We start from the raw sequence: 26,104 nt of genomic DNA on the forward strand, positions 1-26,104 counted from the left end.
GGGAGGAAGGAAGGAAGGAAAGAAGAAAGAAGGTAGGAGAGAAGAAATTAAAGGCATCCAACTTTAAATGGTAGAATTAGAACTTTTATTGCAGAGGACATGATCCTATGTGTTGGAAAACCCCAGTGAACCCAACAAAACAAAATAAAACAAAACAAAACAGACTAGAATGAATAAACAAGTTTAGGAAGATCAGAGGAAACATTTCTTATAAAAATAAATTGCATTTCTATATACTAGGTACAAAAATATGAAATGGAAATTAACAAAATAATTTCATTCACAGTAGCATGGAAAAGAATAAAATACTTAGAAATAAATTTAAAGTGGTACAAGACCTGTACACTGAAAACTACACAGTATTGCTGAGAGAAATTAAAGATGTAGATAAACAGAAACAAGCTACAGACTTGGAGAAAATCTTGCAAATCACATATCTGATAAAGAAGGAAATCTTGCCCTTTGCGACAACATGGATGAACCTAGAGGGTATTATGTTAAGTGAAGTAACTCAGACAAAGGCAAGTACTGTACGATTATACTTATATGTGCAATCTAAAAAGAAAACAAATGAACAAACATAACAAAACAGAGACAGAGTTATAGATACAGAGAACAAACAGGTGCTTGCCAGAAGGGAGAGTGTTGGGGGGAAGAAAGCAATAGGTGAGGTAGATTATGAGGTACAAAGTTTCAGTTGCAAAATAAATGAGTATGAAATGTACAGTGTGGGGAATATAGTCAATAATTAAGTAATATCTTTGTATGGTGCCATATCATAACTATATTTATCATTTTGAAATGTATAGAAATAACCAATCACTATGTTATGTAACAGGAACTAACATAGCATTGTAGGTCAATTATATTTCAAACACAAACAAACAAAATCATGGGAAAAGTGATCAGATTTGTGGTTACCAGAGGCGGGAGATTGGGGGAGGGGGAATTGGTTAGCTGCAGTCAAAGGTACAAACTACCAGTTATAAGATAAATAATTACTAGGGGTGTAACGGACAACATGATAAATATAATTAACACTGCTGTATGTTATACATGACAGTCGATAGAGTAAATCTCAAGAGTTCTCCTCACAGGAAAACATTCTTTTTCCATTTCTTTAATTTTGTATCTATGTGGGATGATGGATGTTCACTAAATTTATTCTGATGATCATTTAATGATGCATGGAAGTCAAATCATTATGCTATACACCTTAAGCTTAAAAAAATTTAAGAAAAGAAAGAATGGACTTCAGTTAATATTAATGTCTCAATATTGGCTCACTATTTGTGATAAATATGCCATAGTAATATAAGATCTTAACATTAGGAGAAAGTGGGTGAAGGGGATATTGGAACTCTTTGTACTGTCTTTGCAACTTTTTCATAAATCTAAAAAAGTTTATTTAAATATAAAAAAAATAAATTTTTTTAAATGTACAGAAAATCATTGAATTGTCCCTTGTATAATAATAAGTGAACTTCATGGTATATAAATTATATCTTAGTAGAGTTGTTTAAAAGGTTATTAAGAAGGTCAGGGTGGGATCAGGGCTGGGCTGAGGCAGGGTCAGGGCAAGGTCAGGCAGGGCCAGGGTGGGGTCAGGCCGGAGTCAGCAACCCTGGCAATGGGCGCGGAGGCGTGGATTGCCCAAGGCCGAGGCCAGCCTGTGGCCCTTGTCTGGCTGCTGCTGCTGCCCGTGGCCACCCTGGAGCTGCGAGGGTCCCCGGCCATGGCCACGGCCGCCCCCGGCTGGGCTCCAGGTGCGGGGAGAGTGCTGGAGGGCAGCGCTCCGACTCCGGAAGCGCAGCGGTTGGCCCCGGGAGCCACAGGTGCGTTGGGGCCTCTGTTGAAGGCTGAGATGGCCTAAACTGCAGGGCCTGAGGGGGCCGGCTGTGACCAGGGTCTGGGTGACCTGAGTCACTGAATTTCATCTTTTCTCTGCCCTGGCCAACAACCAGGCAGCCCAGAGACCCCCTCAACACAGGTGGGTCACCGACTCCCCACTGTGGGGCCTCTGGGTGGGAAGTGCCCCAGGACCTCTGTGGGACTGTGGAAGTGGGGACATAGCAGGGTCAGACCCTGAGGCTGGGTGGCTGGGTGGAGGAAAGCACCAGGACTGATGAATGAGTGGCCCTGAGTCCAGGGCCGCGGGTCTCATTCCCCTCCATGAGGCCCTGGGAGCATAGGCACTAGACCAAGATGCCCGCTCTCAGGGCGCCTGGGCACACCCCCTGCCCTCCCAGGTGTGAGTCCTAGAGCCAGGGCTGTCTTCATTAGCCCACTCCCTCTTCTTTTAGAAATGTAGAATCCTGAGTCAGAGAGGGGGAATGACTTTTCCCAGCTCACACAGCACCACAGACTTCTGCCTGCAAATCGCCCTCCCTAAGACACCGGGGTGACATGGAGGAGGCACAGGCCCTTAGAAGCCATGATCTTGAGCAAGTAATGTTGGCAACTTCTGAGACCTTTAGTTCTTTGACCTACAAGAGTAGGCATTGAGGTGTGCTAGTTGAGGGAAATAAGGTCTGTGACGTGCCCAGCCCTTGGCAGCCTCACTCGGGGATGTCCTTCTCCCTGGAGATGCTGCTGTGAGCTGCTGTGGCTACCTTAGGTCCCCCCTTGCCCCATCCCACCAGACCTCTGGGTCCTCATCCCCACAGGGCTTGGTCTGTCCATTTCTCAGGGAGAGCCAATGAAGGCAGAGTCCAGGTAGCGCTGTCATTTTGGCTAGGCCACTGGACGCTTGGCCTTAGTTTTCCCATCTATGAAGTGGAGAGGGCCTTCCCGGTAGTGGCATTTGGGGTACTACTAGTGCCTCTATCATAGGGGAGTCTCCACAATGTGTGGGAAACCCAAGGTGATGGGGAAGATCTACCGTGGCCAGGACGTGATGGCTGGCCAGTGGCCATGAGAGGCCAACCTGCAGTACCAGGGCTCACATATCTGTGGAGCTGTCCTCATTAACTCCCACTGGCTCATTTCACTGCCCACTGATTTCTCAAGTAAGTCCTCCTTCCTAGGTTGCCAGCACAGGCACTACCAGGAGAGGGGTATGCATGAGAAGAGGAGAAAAGGGGTGATGGGCATCCAAGTCAGCTCCTCTGGGCTTTTCTCTGGGGCAGTCTGTGGCCTTCAGATGCATGTCATTCCTGCCCTTTGGCCTGTGTACCATCCACCTGGACTGGTCCTCCTTGCTCACCTGCTCAGATCTGCCTCATGCTCTGCCATCAGCCCCTGTGCCTGTCCTTCAACACAGATGTGCCTCAGGAGAGTGGCAGTGTCCATCCTAGCTGCCATGCAGTGTGGACCAATCTCAGATCACAGCTTCTTCTTAATGTCCCCACATTTCCAGGTGTCAGACTCTAGGCAGGGACCTGGGACCGCATGTATGGCCAGCAGCTGGGCAATTCTTCTTACTCCTGCACAACTGTGTGCCCAGGAGTAGTCATGGCTGCTGGTGTGCATTGGGAGCCATGGTGCCAGGCTGCATAGGTGGGAATTGGGGCTCCCTGGGAGAGTGACATGGCTGCTCAGGAGTCTAACTCGCCTGGCCGTCCTGGGCCTGGCTCAGTGCCTAGGTCTGAACAGATGAGGAGGGGTCCCCAGGGAGTTGGGGCATCACAGCCCAGGTCTGGGAGCTGGAACTTTCAGAGCTTAGAGTCCTATAAGTGCCTACTCCATAGACGATCCATGCAAGCCCCTTTGTGACATCAGGGGTGGCAAGTCCCCACCTCACCCTGGCTCCATCCTGTCACAAGAGAAGGTCCAACATGGGTGAGAAGGGCAGACGCATGGGCTGGGGGTTCCAGAGAAGGGCTCTGGAGAGGGAGGGGCTTCCTGGAGGGGAAGGGTTTGGGCAAGGGGAGCAGGAGAGGGTCTCCAAGTGGATGAGCTGTGCAAACAGTCAGGGAGGTGGGAAGTTTCAGCACCTGTGTTCAGGGAACAAGACACAGTTCTGTTTCCTGCACTCATTTGCTCATTTATTTAACAAATCTTTTGTGAGTCCTTATACCTAAGTGGAGAAGCAGCCCTTGGTCAGGAATGTGTTTAAAGAAAGGAGAGGTCAGGAAGAGTGTGGGGCCAGAAGGTGGATTGTAGGGAGTCTTGGGAAGGATAAAGTTAGAGCTTGGATTGAGCCAGAACTCCTCCTGTGTACAATCAAAGACCTTCATTTGATACACCACCAAGGATCTTTCCAGCACAAGGATTCAATGCTTCTCTGATTCTAGCTTGTGATTGAGAAGCCGTGTGTCTGAGGTTTTAAGTAGAATAGCAATTAGCCTCAAGAAGGAAGGGCTCCTGAACACTAGAAATGGGGAGATAAAATCTGTCTAGCATCATGTGGGGTAGAGGCCTGGGGGCAGTTAGATGAGGATGCAGGGAAAGAGCTAGCCCACACGCAGAGATGATGGTGACAATATTCCCTTCTTCCTCCATAAAATCGCATGCCCCGGACAACTACCAGGTTCTGTTAGGAAGCACCCAGGTGCTCCTGCACACCCAGCACACCTGAGAGATGTCCCTGAGCCAGATTATCATGCACCCAGACTTTGAGAAGTTACATCCCTTCGGGAGTGACATAGCCACATTGCAGCTGCTCTTTCCTGTGAATTTCACCACCTACATCATCCCTGCCTGCCTCCCAGTCCCTGGCATGCAGCTACTCAGTAACTCATCTTGCTGGATAACTGTCTGGGGGATGCTCAATGAGTAAAGTGAGGGGGTGTAGGAGAGTTGGGTTGGGGGCAGATGACGGTGGGGAAGAGGAAGGGGAGAAGAACAGTGGAGGGAAGAAAAGAGGTGTGGCTCCACCTGAGGGGTCACCAAGCAACGAGGCACTGGACCTTGGCCCACTATGCCTCATTTCTAGAGGACTGGACCATTCTAGTTCTAGTTCTGAAAGTGTGTGATTCTAAAGCTTCAGTGTTCCCTAGGAGCTTCAAGGTGGCAGAAGAGTAAGACGTGGAGATCACCTTCCTCCCCACAAATACATCAGAAATACATCTACATGTGGAACACCACTACAGAACACCTACTGAATGCTGGCAGAAGAACTCAGACCTCCCAAAAGGCAAGAAACTCCCCACGTACCTGGGTAAGGCAAAAGAAAAAAGATAAAACAGAGACAAAAGAATAAGGATGGGACCTGCACCAGTGGGAGGGAGCTGTAAAGGAGGAAAGAGTTCCACACACTAGAAAAGCCATTCACGGGCAGAGACTGCGGGTGGCGGAGGGGGGAAGCTTTGGAGCCACGGAGGAGAGTGCAGCAACAGGGGTGCAGAGGGCAAAGAACAGAGATTACCGCACGGAGGATCGGTGCCAGCCAGGACTCACCAGTCTCAGAGGCATGTCTGCTCACCCACCGTGGTGGGTGGGGGCTGGCAGCTGAGGCTCTGGCTTCGGAGGTCAGACCCACATAGAGGACTGGGGTTGGCTGCATGAACACAGCCTGAAGGGGGTTAGTGCGCCACAGCTAGCCAGGAGGGAGTCCAGGAAAAGGTTTGGAGCTGCCGAAGAGGCAAGACACTTTTTCTTGCCTCTTTGTTTTGCAGTGTGTGAGGAGAGGGGATTAAGAGCACCACCTAAATGAGCTCCAGAGATGGGCACGAGCTGCGGCTATCAGTGCGATCCCCAGAGACAGGCATGAAATGCTAAGGCTGCTGCTGCAGCCACAAAGAAGCCTATGTGCAAACACAGGTCACTATCCACACTTCCCCTCTCAGGAGCCTGTGCAGCCCACCACTGCCAGAGTCCCGTGATCCAGGGACAACTTCCCCGGGAGAACACATGGCACACCTCAGGCTGGTGCGACGTCATGCTAGCCTCTGCTGCCGCAGGCTCGCCCTGCATTCTATAACTCTCACTCCCTTGGCCTGAGTGAACCAGAGCCCCCTAATCAGCTGCTACTTTAACCCCATCCTGTCTGAGCGAAGAACAGATGCCCTCAGGCAACCTACACGCAGAGGCGGGCCCAAATCCAAAGCTGAACCACAGGAGCTGTGTGAACAAAGAAGAGAAAGGGAAATCTCTCCCAGCAGCCTCAGGAGCAGGGGATTAAGTCTCCACAATCAACCTGATGTACCCTGCATCTGTGAAATACCTGAATAGACAACGAATCATCCCAAACTCAGGCGGTGGACATGGGGAGTGACGATATTCTTTTTTTTCCCTTTTTCTTTTTTTGTGAGTGTGTATGTGTATGCTTCTGCGTGATTTTGTCTGAATAGATTTGCTTTTACCATTTGTCCTAGGGTTCTCTCCATCAGTTTTTTTCTTTTTGCTTTTTTTTTTAGTACAGTTTTTAGTGCTTGTTATCATTGGTGGATTTCTTTTCTGCTTTGGTTGCTCTCTTCTTTCTCTCATTTTTTAAAATTTCTTTTTAAACTTTTTTTATTTTTAATAATTATTTGTTATTTTAATAACTTTATTTTATTTTAATTTATTTTTTTCTTTCCTTCTTTCTGTTTTTCTCCCTTCTATTCTGAGCCATGTTGATGACAGGGTCTTGGTGCTCCGGCCAGGCCTTTGCCTCTGAGGTGGGAGAGCAGAGTTCAGGACATTTATCGACCAGAGACCTCCCAGCTCCACGTAATATCAAACTGCAAAAATCTCCCAGTGACCTCCATCTCAACGCCAAAACCCAGCTCCACTCAACGACCAGCAAGCTACAGTGCTGGACACCCTATGCCAAACAACTAGCAAGACAGGAACACAAACCCACCCATTAGCACAGAGGCTTCCTAAAATCATAATAAGGCCACAGACACCCCAAAACACACCACCAGATGCGGACCTGCCCACCAGAAAGACAAGATCCAGCCTCATCCACCAGAACACATGCAGAGTCCCCTCCACCAGGAAGCCTACACAACCCACTGAACCAACATTAGCCACTGGGAGCAGACACCAAATACAATGGGTATTACAAACCAGCAACCTGCGAAAAGGAGACCCCAAACACAGTAAGTTAAGCAAAGTGAGAAGACAGAGAACACACAGCAGATGAAGGAGCAATGTAAAAACCCAGCAGACCAAACAAATGAAGAAGAAATAGGCAGTCTACCAGAAAAAGAATTCAGAATAATGATAGTAAAAATGATCCAAAATCTTGGAAATAGAATGGAGAAAACACAAGAAACTTTTAACAAGGACCTAGAAGAACTGAAGAGCAAACAAACAATGATGAACAACATAATAAATGAAATTTAAAATTCTATAGAGGGAATCAATAGCAGAGTAACTGAAGCAGAAGAACAGATAATTGACCTGGAAGATAAAATAATGGAAATAACTACTGCAGAGAAGGATAAAGAAAAAAGAATGAAAAGAATTGAGGACAGTCTCAGAGACCTCTGGGACAACATTAAACGCACCAACATTCGAATTATAGGGGTCCCAGAAGAAGAAGAGAAAAATAAAGGCACTGAGAAAATATTTGAAGAGATTATCGTTGAAAACTTCCCTAATATGGGAAAGGAAAGAGTTCATCAAGTCCAGGAAGCACAGAGAGTCCCATATAAGATAAATCCAAGGAGAAACAGGCCAAGACACATATTAATCAAACTATCAAAAATTAAATACAAAGAAAATATATTAAAAGCAGCAAGGGAAAAACAGCAAATGGCATACAAGGGAACCCCCATAAGGTTAACAGCTAATCTTTCAGCAGAATCTCTGCAAGCCAGAAGGGAGTGGCAGGACATATTTAAAGTGATGAAAGGGAAAAACCTACAACCAAGATTACTCTGCCCAACAAGGATCTCATTCAGATTCGACAGGGAAATTAAAACCTTTAGAGACAAGCAAAAGCTAAGAGAATTCAGCACTACCAAACCAGCTTTACAACAAATGTTAAAGTAACGTCTCTAGGCAGGAAACACAAGAGAAGGAAAAGACCTACAATAACAAACCCAAAACATTTAAGAAAATGGGGATAGGAACATACATATCGATAATTACCTTAAATGTAAATGGATTAAATGCTCCAAGCAAAAGACATAGACTAGCTGAATGGTTACAAAACCAAGACCCATATACATGTTGTCTACAAGAGACCCACTTCAGACCTAGGGACACATAAAGTCTGAAAATGAGGGGATGGAAAAAGATATTCCATGCAAATGGAAATCAAAAGAAAGCTGGAGTAGCAATTCTCATATCAGACAAAATAGACTTTAAAATGAAGACTATTACAAGAGACAAAGAAGGACAGTACACAATGATCAAGGGATCAATCCAAGAAGAAGATATAACCATTGTAAATATCTATGCACTGAACATAGGAGCACTTCAATACATAAGGCAAATGCTAACAGCCATAAAAGGGGAAATTGACAGTAACACAATCATAGAAGGAGACTTTAACACCCCACTTTCACCAATGGACAGATCATCCGAAATGAAAATAATTAAAGAAACACAAGCTTTATATGCTACATTAAACAAGAAGGACTTAATTGATATTTATAGGATATTCCATCCAAAAACAACAGAATACACTTTGTTCTCAAGTGTTCATGGAACATTGTCCAGGATAGATCATATCCTGGGTCACAAAACAAGCCTTGGTAAATTTAAGGAAATTGAAATCGTATCAAGTATCTTTTTGACCACAACGCTATAAGACTAGATATCAACTGCAGGAAAAAATTTATAAAAAATACAAACACATGGAGGCTACACAGTACACTACTTAATAACCAAGAGATCACTGAGGAACTGAAAGAGGAAATCAAAAAATACCTAGAAACAAATGACAGTGAAAACACGACGACCAAAAACCTATGGGATGCAGCAAAAACAGTTCTAAGAGGGAAGTTTATAGCAATACAATCCTACTTTAAGAAGCAAGAAACATCTGAAACAACCTAACCTTACACCTAAAGGAATTAGAGAAAGAAGAATAAGAAAACCCCAAAGTTTGCAGAAGGAAAGAAATCATAATGATCAGATCAGAAATAAATGAAAAAGAAATGAAGGAAACAATAGCTAAGATCAATAAAAGTAAAACCTGGGGGCTTCCCTGGTGGCGCAGTGGTTGAGAATCTGCCTGCCAATGCAGGGAACATGGCTTTGAGCCCTGGTCTGGGAAGATCCCACATGCCGCGGAGCAACAAGGCCTGTGAGCCACAACTACTGAGCCTGCACGTCTGGAGGTTGTGCTCCACAACAAGAGAGGCCTCGATAGTGAGAGGCCCGTGCACCACGATGAAGAGTAGCCCCCGCTTGCCGCAACTAGAGATAGCCCTTGCACAGAAACGAAGACCCAACACAGCCAAAAATAAATAAATAAATAAATAATAAAAATAAAGGAATTCTTTAAAAAAAAAAAAAGTAAAAGCTGGTTCTCTGAGAAGATAAAAAAAATTGATAAACCATTAGCCAGACTCATCAAGAAAAAAGTGAAGACTCAAATCAATAGAATTAGAAATGAAAAAGGAGAAGTAACAACAGACATTGCAGAAATACAAAGGATCATGAGAGATTGCTACAAGCAAGTTTATGCCAATAAAATAGACAGCCTGGGAAAATGGACAAATCCTTAGAAAAGCACAACCTTCTGAGACTGAACCAGGAAGAAATAGAAAATATAAACAGACGAATCACAAGCACTGAAACTGAAACTGTGATTAAACACCTTCCAACAAACAAAAGCCCAGGACCAGATGGCTTCACAGGTGAATTCTATCAAACATTTAGAGAAGAGCTAACACCTATCCTTCTCAAACTCTTGCAACATACAGCAGAGGGAGGAACACTCCGAAACTCATTCTATGAGGCCACCATCACCCTGTTACCAAAACCAGACAAAGATGTCACAAAGAAAGAAAACTACAGGCCAATATCACTGATGAACATAGATGCAAAAATTCTTAACAAAATACTAGCAAACAGAATCCAACAGCACATTAAAAGGATCACACACCATGATCAAGTGGGGTTTATTCCAGGAATGCAAGGATTCTTCAATATATGGAAGTCAATCAATGTGATACCCCATATTAACAAACTGAAGAATAAAACCCATATGATCATCTAAATAGATGCAGAAAAAGCTTTTGAACAAAATTCAACACTATTTATGATAAAAACCCTCCAGAAAGTAGGCATAGAGGGAATTTACCTCAACATAATAAAGGCCATATATGACAAACCCACAGCCAACATCGTCGTCAATGGTGAAAAACTGAAACCATTTCCACTAAGATCAGGAAAAAGACAAGGTTTCCCACTCTCACCATTATTATTCAATACAGTTTTGGAAGTTTTAGCTGCAGCAATCAGAGAAGAAAAAGAAATAAGAGGAATCCAAATCAGAAGAGAAGTGAAGCTGTCACTGTTTGCAGATGACATGATACTACACATAGAGAATCCTAAAGATGCTACCAGAAAACTACTAGACCTAATCAATGAATATGGTAAAGTAGCAGTATACAAAATTAATGCACAGAAATCTCTTGCATTCCTATACACTAATGATGAAGAATCTGAAAGTGAAATTAAGGAAACACTCCCCATTACCATTGAAAAGAAAAGAAAAAAATACCTAGGAATAAACTTACCTAAGGAGAAAAAAGACCTGTATGCAGAAAACTATAAGACACAGATGAAAGAATTTAAAGATGATACAAATAGATGGAGAGATAAACCATGTTCTTGGATTGGAAGAATAAACATTGTGAAAATGACAATACTACCCAAAGCAATCTACAGATTCACTGCAATCCCTATCAAACTAGCACTGGCATTTTTCACAGAACTAGAACAAAATATTTCACAATTTCTATGGAAACACAAAAGACCCTTAATAGCCAAAGCAATCTTGAGAAAGGAAAACGGAGGTGGAGGAATCAGGCTCCCTGGCTTCAGACTATACTACAAAGCTACAGTAATCATGACAGTATGGTTCTGGCGCAAAAACAGAAATATAGATCAATGGAACAGGATAGAAAGCCCAGAGATAAACCCACGCATATATGGTCACCTTATTTTTGATAAAGGAGGCAAGAATATACAGTGGAGAAAAGACAGCCTCTTCAATAAGTGGTGCTGGGAAAACTGGACAGCTACATGTAAAAGAATGGAATTAGAACACTCCCTAACACCATACACAATAATAAACTCAAAATGGATTAAAGCCTTAAACGTAAGGCCAGACATTATAAAACTCTTAGAGGAAAACATACGCAGAACACTCTATGGCATAAATCACAGCAAGATCCTTTTTGACCCACCTCCTACAGAAATGGAAATAAAAACAAAAATAAACAAATGGGACCTAATGAAACTTAAAGCTTTTGCACAGCAAAGGAAACCATCAACAAGAAGAAAAGACAACCCTCAGAATGGGAGAAAATATTTGCAAAAGAAGCAACTGACAAAGGATTAATCTCCAAAATTCACAAGCAGCTCATGCAGCTCAACATCAAAAAGACAAACAACCCAATCCAAAAATAGGCAGAAGACCTAAATAGACATTTCTCCAAAGAAGATATACAGATTGCCAACAGACACATGAAACAATGCTCAACATCATTAATCATTAGAGAAATGCAAATCAAAACTACAATGAGATATCATCTCACACTGGTCAGAATGGCCATCATCAAAAAATCTAGAAACAATAAATGCTGGAGAGGGTGTGGAGAAAACGGAACCCTCTTGCACTGTTGGTGGGAATGTAAATTGATACAGCCACTATGGAGAACAGAATGGAGGTTCCTTAAAAAACTAAAAATAGAACTACCATATGACCCAGCAGTCCCACTACTGGGCATATACCCTGAGAAAACCATAATTCAGAGAGTCATGTACCACAATGTTCGTTGCAGCACTATTTACAACAGCCAGGACATGGAAGCAACCTAAATGTCCATCGACAGATGAATGGATAAAGAAGATATGGCACATATATACAATGGAATATTACTCAGCCATATTAAGAAACAAAACTGAGTTATTTGTAGTGAGATTGATGGACCTAGAGTCTGTCATACAGAGTGATGTAAGTCCGAAAGAGAAACACAAATAATGTTTGCTAACACATATATATGGAATCTAAAAAAAAAAAAAAAGAATCGATCATGAAGAACCTAAGGGCAGGATTGGAATAAAGACGCAAATCTACTAGAGAATGGACTTTAGGACACGGGGAGGAGGAAGGGTAAGTTGGGACAAAGTGAGAGAGTGGCATGGACATATATACACTGCCAAATGTAAAGCCAATAGCTGGTGGGAAGCAGCCGCATAGCCCAGGGAGATCAGCTCAGTGCTTTGTGACTACCTAGAGGGGTGGGATAGGGAGTGTGGGAGGGAGGGAAGCACAAGAGGGAAGAGATATGGGGATGTATGTGTATGTATACCTGATTCACTTTGTTATAAAGTGGAAACTAACACACGATGGTAAGGCAATTATACTCCAATAAAGATGTTACAAAAATATAAAATAAAAATAAAAAAAGTTTCAGTGTTCCCTAAGTGCAAATCTTCGCACTGAAAGTGTGGGAATCTTTGAATTTTGGAATCAAGTCTCTGGGTTCTTGAAGTCTTTCTGTTTCTGGATTCCAAGGTTTTAATCAACCATAGATCTGAGAGGACTTGCTTCAACTCAAAGGTCATGCTTGGGGCCTGGGCCATTGCTGGCCACTGACAAATACGCTCATTTGCCATTGCTATAAGAGGAGCTTGGGAAAAGTGGAAGGAAAACACACGTACGACCCTTGACCTCTGAGCCTGCCTGATGAAGTTAGAATGATTATGACTTAAGAGTGTTTCACTCTCTGAACCTCACTTTGCTCTTCTCCCAACCCAGCTCAGCTATCTACTTTGTAAGCTTATTAGGTGAACTGCATAACACAGGAAAAAAATTATGTTTTTTAAGATTGACAGAGGAGAAATGTAGGCAAAGACTTATGAGCCAGAGTCTTTGTTAAAGAAAGGAGTGTTTATGGTTTGGGGAAATGCTTATGGTGCCATATTAGGGAGAAAAAGAATATATATGTTAATTATTTGTAGGGTCATAATTTGGTACCGTTTTTCTCAACAGAGGTGCTACAGGCATTTTGAACAGACCCTGTCTTCATTGGGTGAGATGTGCCAGCATCCCTGGCCCTTGCCTACTAGTATGTCATTAACACTCCCTAATCATAGGACAAACAACCACGTTCCCAGCATTCTCACACCACATACACAACACATACATACCACACATACACCACATTTCACACACACACATACACACACACACACACACAGACTGTTCCTCCTTGAGGACAGAAACCCTGTGTTTCTTGTTTTAATATCCCAGCTTGTGCTCCAGGCAGGGCCTGGCACGTAGTAGGTACCCCAGTGCTGCCACCCTGGTCCTATAGACCGTAATTTCTTGCCTGGACCTCCAGACTGGTCTCCGAGATCCCACCCTGTGTGATATACTTTAGTCTCCACATAGCTGTCTGAGTGTTTTCTTTAAAGCAGGAGTCATGCCAGTTCCCTGCTCATTACCCTCAGTGCCTTCTCATTTATACCTAGAAAAGAGTCGTAACTCCCTACCTTGGCTCTCAGGCTCTGCGTAATGTTGGCCCCCATTCCTCTCTGCTCATCTCCTACTATATCCCTCACCCACATCATCCCAGCCAGCAGGCATCCTTCCTGCTTGAATATGCCAAGGCCATCGCCACCTCAGGACCTTCACCTTGGCTGCCTCCCTGGCCTCACTTGCTCTCCCTGCTAACCTTGTCGTGACTCATTTCTTTACATGTACAACTCAGCTGCTCCTCTGAGGAGTTTTACTTGATCATATGAGCTACAACAGGCAACCCCTAATAACACATCTCCCTGTTTTACTTCCTTTACACCACTTCTTAGATCTAAAACAATTTGTCTTATTTATTTCATTTACCCTGTTGATGCCAAAAGCTCAGCTTCTCTGTACACAGGTGCTAAATCAAATCTTGGAGACAGAGTTTTGGGTGAAGTAGAAAAGGATAGCTTTCTTACTTTGCCAGGCAAAGGGGGACACAGCGGGCTCCTGCCTCGAAAAACTGTGTGTCTACTTGGAGAGGATAGTGAGAAGTTTTAAAGTAATGGTTCAAAGAGGGCATGATCAGCTCTTGGACATTCTTCTGATGAGGTGGTTGTGAGGTAGGTAGGAGTCAGATCATCGACCTTGAGGTTCCAACTGGTCTGAGGTCTACATGCTTGTGGGCAGCATACCATTGTTAATCATTAACTTCTCCCACCTGGAGGGGGTTTCAGTATCAGAAAACAGCTCAAAGATACTGTTTTGTGTATCTGTTGATGGGCAGCCAGGACCTTGCCCCAAGGCTGCACTGTTGTTTCTCTTGACTGTTTCTCACTGGTCTCCCATCCCCACCCTTCCCTAATTAACAACTGCTTGAATCTGCCCGGTGGAACTCAGAGAAAGTCATGGAAGCTGAATGAAGTCTATTTCCTGTAATCAAAGAAATGGGGGACACAGAAAGGCTTTGTGTCCAGGAGCCCCACAGGGCCCTGCTTGGTGTCACTGGCTCCCCCAAGTAAAAATGTTCCCGTGTATCATTAGTGTCTAAAAGATACTGAACACAAGGCCAGAAGAATAAATGTGTGATTAGATGAGAGGATGGATGGGCGAAGGGTAGGTGGGAGGATGAGTGGGTGGAAGGGAAGATGGGTGGGTGGGTGAAAGGATGGTAGGCAGAGATAGATGGAGTGAGTGGAGATGGATCAAAAGATGGTTGGATGGGCAAATGGATGGAGGGGTGAGTGGATGAATGGGACACGAGGAAAGAGAGGAAAGATAGGAAGACGGATGGAGGAATTGGTGGATGGATGAAAAGGTTAATGATAGACAAATGGAGAGTGGATGGGATGGTCTGTGAAAGGGTGGGTAGGTAGGTTTGTGAATGGTTGCTAAGCACCACTGAGTGGCATGTGTTGGTGGGATTTGCCTTTTTCCTTTGTGGAATAGGAGAGGTGTGGTCTATTGCTATGAGAGAGGTGGAGGGAATAGAATGAGTTTGGAAAAGTTTGAGAAAAGGAGGAGGGCTTCTTAGGCATAGGTAGAAGACTGAAACAGTGCTGAAGGCCCAGCTCTGCTGAGAAAAGTCCATGTTGAAGTGGTGAACAGTAAGGCAGAGTAGCCTGTAGCTAAGCCACAGCACCCTTCACTGATTTCCTCCTTATCCTCGCAGCGCCTCTTCTTGAACCCTTCCATCTACAGGAGGGTAAGTTGGACTTCATTGAGAACAACTTCTGTAATATATTATACGGACCTAGAAAAGGCAAGAACTTCTCTGTGCATGAGGACATGCTGTGTGCTGGGGACTTCTCGACAGGAAAGGCCATCTGCCAAGTGAGTAAGGCCATTTCCATTCTTCCCTTGTCTGTTCTCAGGGTCTCAGATTCTCTGGGGGAAAGGCTGTGTTGCCTCTACTGTCTTTGTGGAGACCCCTGGGACTTCCCATTTCCTCCCTCTACATGTCTTCCTGGCCTCCATTCCTTGGCAGTGTCCCCCAGGATAGCCCCTTCCTAAGCCCCTTGCACATAAGGGCATCTACTGGCAGCACCCTCAAACAGCATCTTTTTATGAGGCATACTTTAAAGTTTTTATTTAAGTATAGCATACATACAAAAGAATATATTCGTGCTCTTTTCATAAGTTGGATGAATTTTCACATAGTGACGCAACACATGACCAATACCCCAGAGGTCCCACTCACACCTCCTTCCTATCACCAACACCCAACAGAAACCACCATCTTCACTTCTGACACCTTAGATTAGATTCTGCATGTTCCATAAGTAGAATCCATTTCCAGTTGTCAGTCTTTCATGTCTTAACGTTATATTTGTGAGATTCATCGACACTGTTACATGTAGTTATAGTTTGTTCAGTCTCATTGCGTTACAGGACTCTATTGTGAGAATTGATTTCTATGATCAGTTCTACTCTTGATGAGTATTTTAGAGGTTTCCCAGTTTTTCATTTCGTTTCACTTCCAAATGTTTTATCTTCTATTTCACAGAAGCCCTCGAGTAGAATTGTTGGATTAAAAGGTATGTGTATATTCAGCTTTCGCAGATATTTCCAGACATCTCCAAAGAGGTTGAACGCTTTCCACTCATTCCAGCAGTGGATGAGAGTTTAATATTTATTTATTTTATTTATGTATTTTCTTAAATTTTTTTGGCTGTGTCGTGTCTTAGTTGCACCACAAGGGACCTTTGTTGAGGCATGCGGGATCTTTTATTACGGTGCGTGGTCTGCTCCAGTTTCTCTCTGGTTGTGGATCTCAGGCTTCTATCTAGTTGTCGCGTGTGGGTTTTCTCTCTCTAGTTGTGGCGTGCAGGGCTCCGGAGTGCGTGGGCTCTGTAGTTGTGGCACGTGGGCTCTCTTGTTGAGGCACACGAGCTCATTAGTTGTGGCGCGAAGGCTTAGTTGCCCCGCGGCATGTGGGATCTTAGTTCCCCAACCAGTGATTGAACCCGCATCCCTTGCATTGGAAGGCAGATTTTTTACCACTGCATCACCAGGGAAGTCCTGGATGAGAGGTGATATCCTCGCCAACTCTTTGCACTTCCCATCTTTTCTCACTTTGATAGCTTATGGTGGTTTTCATGTCCCTGATGACAAATTAAATATACTTTCATATGTTTATTGTCATTGGATATCTTCTTTAAAGTTTCCCTTCAAGATTGTCCCCCCCTCACACTTCTGTTGCATTGTCTTCCTTTGCTTTCAGGGCTCTTTGTGTATTTTTACATATTCCAGGTATGAGTCCACTGTTGGATATTTGAATTTTGAACCTTTCTTTCCTCTCTCTGTAATGCTCAATTTTATAGGTGGGCAAACAGGCCTGGAGATGGAAAGTGGCTACCCTAAAGTAAGGCAGCACAACCAGGTTCCCTGTATTCTGATTCCAAGCCTAACCTGAGCTCCACCATATCCGCCTCAGGGCACAGCCTCCCAAGCTGGCATCATGTGCGGAGCTCTTACATAGATGGCATTGTGGAGTGGAGGGGAGAGTATTAGGGTTCTGGAGTTAGAGACACTGCTCTGCCCTGAAGGTCTTTTCACCTTCTGAGCCCATGTCCTCATTCATAGTGTAGGATTCTGAGGCCTCCTTCATGGGACTGTTGAAAGGATGGTGTAGTGGGTTGGATAGTGTCCCCTACATTTGTAACTATTTGGAATCTCAGAAAGTGACCTGATTTGGAAAAAAGGTCTTTGCAGATGTGATTAGCTAAGAATCTCGAGATGAGACCATTCTGAATTTAGAGTGGGCTGAGAGAGACAGAGAGACACTTGATTTCAGACTTCTGGCTTCCAGAACTGTGAGAAGAGAACTTTCTGTTGTTTTTATAGTTACCCAGTTTGTGGTAATATGCTTTGGCACCCCAGGAAATGCACACAGGAGGGATGGGATGCGCCTGGTCCTTGGGAAGGCCTCACAGACAGCTGTTTTCACGGTGGCCCAGTGGAGCTGCTGAGCCAGAGGGAAGTAGCTTGGCCACGTGCCCACCTGGTAGGAGGTAGACCCAGGTTTCTTGGTTCCCAGTCAACAACCGATGGCTGTCTGGCCTGGCCCGTCGTTCTCACAGAGTCAGCTGCACCTGCAGGTGAAATAAAGGGCTCAGTCCCCCGAGTCCCCATCTGGCTGTCACCGTAGACCTCCCTTCCAGCCTGCAGAGGTGATGCCCATGGAGGTCAGGGCTGGAGCCTTTTGTCTGCTTGCCTGCTGACATCCATAGTGCCCCTTGACCCCACCCCCTCACATTTTTCCCCAGGCTGAGGACACCATTGACCTGGACACCCAGGAGCCCCAGCACATGGCCCCTCCTGCCTCCCTTAGCCTTTCAGTCACCACAGCCTGTCTGAGAGGTTCCGTCTAGATTCATCTTCTGCCACATGCCTGCTCTGGTCCCCATCCTCCAACCGGGGGTCTCTTCTCTCCCTGAAGTGCCCTCCCCCTGCACAGGGCACCCAGAAACAGGTCTGTGGAGAGACAGACCATAGGAACACTCAGTGCTCAGACTGTGGGGCAGGACAGACCTTGTTCCAGTCTTCAATCTGTCATTTACTGAGACTGTGACCTTAGATAACCCATGAAATGGGGTTGCCAACGGCCTCCACTTAATAAGGTCCTTATAGAAAATTCAGTACTGTGCCTGGCATTCCGTAGGTTCTTAACACCTGCTGGCTTTCAATCTCCTGGCCTGGTCTGCCTCCCTCTATCTGGATTGTACCTGTTCTTCTGGGCCTGTCTTACAACTGTCCTCTCACCAAAGGTAGAATTCATTGCTCTGGCCCTGCCCAACACACACACACACACACACACACACACACACACACACAGGGTTTGCTGTGTGTCTTCAGTAGTGCAATGTGCATCTCACTTTGCATGGGATACATTAGTGTTGGGGCTTCCTCTGCCTTCTGAGAGCTCCCCAGGGGCCAGGAGGCTATTGGAGCCCTTCCCATCTCCCCCAGACTGGCCCAGCATCCATCATAATATAGACAACCACATGGCTCATCTGCATGAATCCCTGAGGCCTGGAGTGGACAGGGACTAGGCCTTCCCCTGGCCTTGAACAGCTTGGGGTGGGTACACTGTGGGGAGGGCCAAGGGCACCCCAGCTAGGGAGCACAGAGGGGAAGAGCTGAGGTGATGATGGCACATTCCCAATCTCCAAGAAGACCCCGTGTATGACTTTCTTGGGTCTGCGGTGACAAATCACCTCAAAGTGGGTGGCTAAAACAACAGATCTTTATTCTCTTACATTTCTGGAGGTCAAAAGTCTAAAGTCAAGTTGTTGGCCAGGCTGGTTCCTTCTGGAGACTCTAGGGGAGAATGTTTTCTTGCTTCTGCTAGCTTTTTCGAGGCCGCCAGCATTCCTTGGCTCATGGCCCCTTCCTCTGTCCCCAAAACACATTGCTCCTACCTCTGCTTCTGTCATCACATCTCCTCCTCTGACTCTGACCTCCTGCCTCCCTCTTTCCTCATGAGAATCTTTCTGATTACATTGGGTCCACCCAGATAATCCAGGACAGTCTTCCTATTTCAAGATGCTCAACTCTATTACAGCTGCAGAGTCCCTTTTGCCACGTAAGGTAACATAGCCAAAGGGTCCAGTGATGAGGATGGGCATCTCTGAAGGTTATTTTTGGCCAGCTACACCATGTACCCTTCTCTCTCCAAGCCGCCACTTCACCCCTCCCTCAGCTGGAGATTTCTCATTTCACTGAGAACACCAAAGCAATAAATCAGACTAGAGCCCATTCATCTTGCCAGCCCTACTTTCCCCCACCCCAGTATCTTCCATCTCTCCTGACCCTCATGGTCCATCCTAGCCAGTCCGTCCTGGAGCTCTGGGTGCCCAGAGGCTCCCCTGCTCCATGTCTTCTGTCTCCCCCTTTCCTGGCTCCCATGTAAACGTGCAACATCCATCTCCCTCCTGCTATTGCCCTGTTTGTCTGCCTTCCTTCCCCAAAAGACCCACAGCAGCACTGAATCTAACCCATTCCACCCAGGAGTGTCCCCGTGTGCCACCAGAGCCACATGGCCAACATCCCCAAGGGCCTGTCTTGCCAGAGCCACCTGTGGACCTGAGTCCTCCTCTCACTCAGCACTTCAGCAAGTCTCACTCCCATTTCCTGGGCACCAGGACTAGCCAGTTACTCTGCTCTGCACCGGGTCCCCTCCCCTCCCACCTCTAAATGCTGGAGACCCCAGGGCTCCGTGCTCAGCCTGCTGCTTCCCCTCTGCAGTTCCTCCCTCGTGGGTGAGAACGGCTCAGATTTGACGGCTCCTGTTGCCTCCTTCAACATATTGCCCCAAATCTGACTGTTTCTTACTGCCCTGGCCCCTCCCCATCAGTAATCTCTCACCTTCTCTCCTGTAGCTACCTCCCAACTGGTTCATTCGCCACACAGCACCAGAGTGATCCAGGTGCTAGACATAACCTAGACAGTTCTCCATGGGGGTCAATTCTAACCCCCCACCATAAGGCCCTGTGACCCCATGTTCCATCTATCCCCCTTGCTCCCCACACATCACTGCTCTTCCTCCCCCCCACCTGGCTCAACCCTCCTCTCCTCATCTGCAATTACTGCTCCCCCTTCTCCTGCATCAGAAAGTTAGGTTGTTTCTTGCCTGGAGTCTCAGCACAGGAAAGCTTTGTGCCTCCACCCTATGAAGTGCCCTTCCCTTCCTGTCCTGTCCCTTCCATGGCTTGTTTCCACATGTCACATCTGACAATGGCAGGCTAATTGGCTTATTTACAAAAGCACCACAAAAGAGGAGCCTTGTCATTTCACCACTGTGCCCAAAGGCAGAGGCTGCCCTGGATGCTTGATGTGCGTGTTGGACAGGTGAGTGGAGGAGGAGCAAGCATGGCTATAGTCCCTGCTCCTCCACCCCCACCCCCAAGGATGGGACCTTCGCTTTGGCTGATGAGTGAGGAGATTTCCAACCAGGTTGTCCTGTCCTGACAGCATTTTAGGACTCCAGCAGCTTTCTGGGGACCACCCATCTTCTCCCAGAGCAAAACAGGCTGCCTCCACCACGCCTGTGTATGGGCATTTTCTGAAGATGCTCAACCAAGAAGTTGAGAGAAAAATTAAAGGCCTAACTAAATGAAAGAAAAAGGAGGAGGACCCATGTGGGCATGTGATGCTGCAGTTCAGGGTTTTGCAAGAGCTGGGGTCTGCAGCAGCTTTAGCTGGCCAGGCTTTACTCACAGACCAGTTCTCTTGGGCCCTATGGTGCAGCTGTCCCTTCTTGGCCATAGATATTGCCCTGTCCTGGACCACCAGGACCTCGCTGGACACAGGGGTCCATATGTTGATAGGTTTAGATCCATGATTGTTCTGAGGGTCAATCAGGAACTTCCTAAAGCATGATTCCTGTACCAGCCTGCACGACTTAATAGGGCTGGTCTGCAGTGGGACACTGGTTTTGGGACTTTCACAGAGGTCCACCTGAGTGAGCCTGGATTGCAGAGACTCATAAGCCCCACCTTGCTTCCTGGTCTTCTCAGAGCTGGCTCAGTCACCCACACGAACTCCCATCTCTTTCCTAGGGCGATTCTGGGGAGCCCATCTACTGTGACTTCACCAGTTCCTGGATTCTGATGGGGCTGGCCAGCTGGGGCTTTGACTGCCGACATCCCATCTACCCCAGCATCTTCACCAACGTCACCTACTTCACTGGCTGGATAGACGAGATCCAGAGAGTCACACCTTTCCCTGAGCCCACATCCGCTCCTCCTCAGACTCAGTTTCCATACCAGACTCTGCAGGCTGCGTGCTCGCCTGGGCCTGGCACAGCCTTTGTGCCTGCAGAGAGCTGACCCCTACTGTTGTTCGTGCTCGGGGCCCCATGACAGGCCCTGCAGTGATATGCCAAGCCCCTCTGCTCTTGCTGTCTGCCTCAGGGCCCAGTCTCCTCGCTGGAACCTTCTGCCCCTCCCCTCCCCGAGCCCCATCACCTTTCACTGGTGCCTTCTTCGCTTTCCTATCCAACTGCTGCCACCCCACAAACCAAGCATGAAAAAAACAATAAAAACTAATGAAAGAGTCATCTTGTTCCTGTCTTGGGGCCCTATTGCCCCTCCTGTTCCTCAGCACTCACGCCTTCCCTTGAGGTCGGTCATCTGACTCTGTGGACAAGGAAACAGGACCTGGCAAGGAGACTATCCCAGGAGGAAGGCAGGGGTGAGGACACTGAAGAAGTCCAGCTGGGGGAGAGAAAGATGTCTTCACTTACAGACACCACTCCTGCCATGGGGGTGCACAGGCCTTCAGAGGAAGGATATCAGTCAGCTCCAGCTGCCATAAAAAATACCACAGGCAATGTGGCTTAAACAACAGGAATTTATCATCTCACAGTTCTGGAGCCCAGAAATCTAAGGCGTCTCTCCTTGGCATCTAGATGGCCATCTTCTCCCTGTGTCCTCACATTGTCTTCAATCTGTGTGTTTCTGTGTCCAAATTTTCCCTTCTTATAAGGCCACCAGTCATATCGGATTAGGGCTTACCCTAATGACTTCATGTTAACTCAATTATCTCTTTAAAAGCTCTACTCCAAATAAAGTCACATTCTGGGGACTTCTCTGGAGATCCAGTGGTTAAGACTCCATGCTTCTATTGCATTGGGCACGGGTTCCATCCCTGGTTGGGGAAGTAAGATCCCACATGCTGCGTGGTTCACATTAAAAAAAAAAAAAAGTCACATTCTGATGTACTGGGGTTAGGACTTCAACATATGTATTTGGGGGGGGGGCATAATTCAGCCTTTAATAGGAAGTAAGACATTTTGTCAGGTGTCTGTAGTACAAGGGAGTAAGGATCTTTCCCAAAGTAAAGAACCATCACTCGTCGGATTTGGAGGAACAAGGACCAGCTCCCCACGGAGGTAGAGGGATGTTCCCAGAGTGCGGGACAATTGAGTTGGACTGGAGTACATGACCCAGGCCTTGAGGATGGGGCTTCCAGCCTGCAGCATAGAGGGCTGTTGAATGTGGGGGGTCTAGCAGAGTGAGTGGGAAAGAGAGAGAGGAAGCCTGATGCCAGGCTGTGAGCTGAGGTGCAGGCTGGCAGTCATCAGACCTCTGCTCCTAGAGTCGACTTCCAGCACCCTCCTCACCCACCCCCATGCTCCCACTCTGCACAGTCTGAAAGGGCCCAACTCACTGCCCACCTGCCCCCCAAACCCACATGACACTGCTCTCTTCTGTGTAGGGGCCCAGGCCAGCCTGACCCAAGGTGTCCACACACCTCCAGCAGTTGGAGCCTAGTGTCTCCTTTCTGCTTAGCTGACTCAGGACTTAGTGGCCTGGCAATAAGCCTTGAAACAATGCTCTAGTCATCCTTCCTACCAATATGCCTGACACAGAGTCCTTGTGCAGCCAACAGGATCCCAGGAGGCCTCACAATGCACCCACCCCAGCCTTCCTAACCCATGGTAATGTGGTAAATTTCCCATTTAACACATATCCAATATGGACTAGATGCCTTTCAAAGGGTTCAGTGCAAGTTCTTTCCAATCCTGGCATTGCCCAAATATCCTGAACCCTCACTGGCAGGTGAGCACAAATGGACTCACATGCACATGAACACTGGGATGCCACTGGCTGGAGCCAGGACCCTGCACAGGAACTCCCTTCCCAAGATGATCTTGGGAGGCCTCAAGAAAGTGTCTTCCCAGCATCCACACCTGTCTAGGCATTGCCTCACTCCCTGCCTCCGGCCATCCCTCTGGCTGGAGCTCTACCACTGAGGTACCACCACACCTAGCTCTGTGTCCACCAGCATCAACCCTTAAAAGCCCAGCAGTCTCTGGAAGGGGGTAAGACAAATATTCCCTCCCATGGTGGCAAACTCGGCTATGGGGTCTCAGGCAAGGTTGCTCAGGCCCCTGGATGTCAGTGACTCTCCACAGGATCAGGGGTGCTCAGGCAGTTCAGCTGGAGTAGTAGCCACTCCACTGGTCCTAAGCTCCTATTTTCCTCCCAAACACAGCAACCTCAGGCTGGCTGGGCCCTGGAGTCCTCGCCTTCATACACCATAGTGCTGGAGTTAGGTGATTCTCTGCCCCTCCTGGATGTTCTCACACCTCTAACCAAGGGATCCCAACACAGAACTCATCCACACAACAGATGGACCTAATTTCAGCTCCAGCCTAGCCACATTCCCCATTAACTGAAACCAACCTAGTTCTCAGTATTATCCTGGTTTAGCTGCTTTTTAAAGATAAACTGAAACCTAGTAGGGTTAAGTAGCTTTTCAGAGATGACATAGGTAGGAAGTAGTAAGAACAGGAATTCAAACCTTGATTTCTCTTGAGAGAACTTGAACATCTTTGTTCTTCCTACTCCTGCAGGCTGTGCCCATTTGCCTGTTACTCTGTCTGACCTCTCCTCAGATGCGTGGGAAAGGCTTACTCCAACCTGCCCCCAGAGCAAGCCCCAGAGACCCACTGCTGAATAGGGAGACTAAGGCAGAGGTGGAGGGAAAGGGCTGAGCAGAGACAGGAAGAGCCAGGGAGCCTGGGAGTAGGGCCTGGAGGATCACTGAGGTCATTGGCAGAGAGAGGGACTTGAAAGGTCTGTCATCAGGGACTCCCTGCTCTCCCAAGTGTTGCACTGGCATGGGCTACTGGTGCTCACTGCCAAAGTTAAGCACAGACAAGCAGCGGAGGTGAGAAGAAACTAACAAAAATCAACTAGAGGGTTCCAGTTTCCAGTCTGGGATATAAGGAGCTTGGAATTTATCACTCCCATTCTCAAAACAAGAAAAATTGAACAAACTGAAAAATCAACAACTTTTCTTAGACTCGTCAGGGAATTGAGGTCACAGGGCAAACCACTGCCCTCAAAATTAGTGAAACAGGCAGACACAGAGAGTCACAGCTTACTTGAGTGAAGCCCAGGAGTGGAAGCTAGATGCCAGAGCCAGTAGTGGTGCAGGAGAACTTACATTTTAACTGAAGAAGTGCTGGAGGCTTAATGTAAATGAGTTTGAGAGTTAAAACTCCAGGGGAGTCCAGTTGCAGGGAGGCCCCACAGTTTAATGATTTTTCCTTCAGCAGCCTTATTAGGTTCTCAAAGCACAGATCAGAGAAAATCTCCTACTGCTTCTCCTCGGGGGAGGGAGGGGGAGGGAGAATGTAACCAGTTTCAAATATGCTCTGAGCATTCTATTCTACTTAACAAAAGCCTGCCCTCAAGAGAAACTATTTTAACAGAACCTAATCTACTGGGTTCTTTTTAACAGCCTAAGTGACTGTGGTGAAAGGGAAATCCTCAACTACATCCCTCTCAACCCTTCCTGTCTCAACTCATGGAGGGGGTGGTACAGAGGATCAGTTGTGAAGGTCTCGTGTCCAGGGACACAGGCTCACAGAGACCTCATTATAGACTACAGAATATGTCCTACCCACCGCATACCTCACCACCACCTCAATAGAGCGCCTAGATAAGAGGGGATTACAACTAAAGGAAACGCATGCCTTAGACCTTATTTAAGAAGTCTCTAGGGAAGTCCAAAGACAACAGGGGGGACAAAAACAAGGGTACGAAAAGAAATTTTATCCTCTGATACCTATAGCTATGCCACACAGTAAACAGCCTAACTACCAGCCAGATAAATATAAAATCTCACACTAAAGGACTATTAACTTCAGTTTCTTTTACTCAGTCCATCACCTCCAGCTTTCAACAAAAAGTTACAAGGCATAAAAAAAGACACACACATAAAAAAACAGTTTGAAGAGACAGAGCAATCATCAGAAGCAGACTCAATTATGGCAGACGTATTGGAATATTCAGACCAAGAATATAAAATAACTATAATACTAAGGACTCTAGTGGAAAACGTAAGCAACATGCAAGAACATATGGGTAATATAAGCAGAGAAATGAAAAAAAAATCGAAGAATTAAAAGTAAATGCTACAATACAGCATTGTACATCAAATATACTTCAATGTTTAAAAAATTTTTTTAAGTAAATGCTAAAAATAAAAAGCACTGTAACCAGAATAAAGAATGCCTCTGATAGACACATCTATACACTGGACACAACCAAGAAAAGAATCCAAGAGATTGAAGATATGCCAATAGAAATTTCTAAAATGAAATGTGAAGAGAAAAGAGAATCAAAAAACAGAACAATGTATCCAAGAATTGTGGGATAATTATAAAAGATGTAATATATGAGTAGTGGGAATACCAGAGGAGAAGAAAAAGAGAGAAAGGGACATAAAAAAATTTCAAACGATAATGACTGATAATTTTCCAAAACTAATGACAGCCATCAAACCCCAGATCCAGAGAGCACACAGAGCAATGAACAAGATAAAAACCAAAACTTCTACACTTAGGCATGTCATTTTCATACTGCAAAAAAAAAATCAAAGATAAGGAGAAAATCGTGAAAGAAGCCACAGCGGGAAAAAACCACTTTACCTGTAGAGGAGCAAGGATAACAATTACATTGGATTTCTCTTCAGAAACTATGCAAGCAAGAATACAGTGGAGTAAAATATTTTAAATGTTGATATAAAAAAGCCACCACCCTGGGCTTCCCTGGTGGCACAGTG

At 46.0% G+C, this 26,104-nt stretch overlaps 1 pseudogene; it reads left to right on the forward strand.

Annotated features, from left to right (window-relative positions):
• The first annotated feature begins 1,021 nt into the window (after positions 1-1,021).
• LOC133097365 (putative serine protease 47) lies at positions 1,022-21,387 on the forward strand (annotated as a pseudogene).
• Positions 21,388-26,104: the final 4,717 nt, after the last annotated feature.

Source organism: Eubalaena glacialis, chromosome 9, assembly GCF_028564815.1.
Source record: "Eubalaena glacialis isolate mEubGla1 chromosome 9, mEubGla1.1.hap2.+ XY, whole genome shotgun sequence".
NCBI classification, from domain to species: Eukaryota; Metazoa; Chordata; class Mammalia; order Artiodactyla; family Balaenidae; genus Eubalaena; species Eubalaena glacialis.